The sequence below is a fragment of the Octopus bimaculoides genome, chromosome 25 (assembly GCF_001194135.2).
Source record: "Octopus bimaculoides isolate UCB-OBI-ISO-001 chromosome 25, ASM119413v2, whole genome shotgun sequence".
Lineage (NCBI taxonomy): Eukaryota > Metazoa > Mollusca > Cephalopoda > Octopoda > Octopodidae > Octopus > Octopus bimaculoides.
This window is the reverse complement of record NC_069005.1, coordinates 6,103,699-6,105,481: the sequence shown is the minus strand read 5'-3', so window position 1 is coordinate 6,105,481 and position 1,783 is coordinate 6,103,699.

Below are 1,783 nucleotides of genomic sequence, written 5' to 3'. Positions count from 1 at the left end.
ATCAGAAGGTTACATTATCATATTACAATTTTTAGCTTTCCCACTCCACGGCCCGTCCCGTAAGCAGGAGAAGACTTTCTGAATATTTATTTATATAGTGACAGGTTATTATTACTACATCATAATCATCATCATCATCATCATCATCATCATCATCATCATCATCATCATTATGATTATGATTATGATTATTATTATTATTAAAAGTTACCTTTAAATTCTCAGTCGTAATACTCCCAAAGGTGAAAAGTTTTGTAGATAATGCCGCTTGCGGGAGCACGTAATAAATTAATTCAATGTTTATTCAATGTCCGATCGTTGTGTATCAGCATTAAGTTTTTCTAATATACATAAATAAAAGAAAGAAACCGATTGATGGTAAGGACTAGCGGAGTGTAGGAGACGCTCTGAAACATTGTAGGGTGAATTCTTTATTTTCAAATACCAACCGTAGCTTGTAAGGTTAGTATCGTATCTTCCTAATATAAAATGAAAGTATAAAGATGGTGATGGCATCTTTGTTTGAATGGGCCTGTTGTTATACCGATATAACCAGTTTTATCCGGATTAAAATTTGATTTCAGTGTGGTTGAGTAAATAATAGATTTTTCAAGACAATTTCTCTTGCCCGAGCATGTTGAGGCATTACGACTATTCGGGTAATGACGATTGATATTATTTATTTTCTTATTGTTAACAATTTGCAGATTTTAACGAAGCTTGTGAGAGAAAGTTGTAGTGAAAGAGTACAGCAGGGTTCGCCACCAACTCCTGCCGGAGCCTCGTGGAGCTTTAGGCGTTTCCGCTCAATAAACACTCACAATGCCCAGTCTGGGAATCGAAACCGCGATCCTAGGAGCGCAAGTCTGCTGCCCTAACCACTGGCCCATTGCGCCCCCACAATACATAATTCGTATAGATTGAAAACACTTTACGTAGTATCGTAGCTTTGCGTGGATATTACGTAGTTTTAATGTTGATGACTAAGAAGGCAGCGAACTAGCAGAAATGTTAGTGCGGCGAGCAAAATGCTTAGCGGCATATCGTCTATCTTTGCGTTCTGAGTTCAAATTCCAATCTTGGGGTTCTCCCGTCGAGCAATACACAAGTTACGGAGGCATTCTTCTAACTTTTTTCGGTGACTTTTTTTTACCTGTTTTCGGAGAAAACAGCAGTGAAGAAGTGGGTTTAACGGTTCACAGCTGAAGATTCGAAAGTAAGTTCAGCGACGGCTGTAATGGAGACTGTACTGAATCGTAGTACCTTCATAAAGTGAAAGAGCTACTCTATCAAAGGCCCGTCACCCAACAGCGTAGCTAGAGCGAATGCCGCCTGGGGCGGCCCTTCCATTTGCTATCCTCAGACCCTACAAAAAACACATATTGCCTACAACAGACCCAAAAGTGTCACCTGGGGCGGCCCTTCCGTTAGTTGCCCCGAGACCCCACAAAAAAACATATATTGCCTACAACAGACCCAAAAGTGTCGCTTGGGGCGGCTCTTCCGTTTGCTGCCCCCAGATCCCACAAAAAACATATTTTGCCTACAACAGACCCAAAAGTGCTGCCCGGGGCGGACCGCACCAACTACGCTAGTGCCTCCACCAGACTTTGATGCCTGGAGGTGCTTCAGAATATTCTGGATGGGCACTAATTTGTTTTTCAGGAAGATTTTTGTAAACTGTATTTTCTAAATCTGAGGGTACACCATTGAATAGTGAGGGGGTCAGTGCCCTTAGTGACGGGCATGTTAGTCAGACTTCAAGAAATGTATAGCAGGAAGA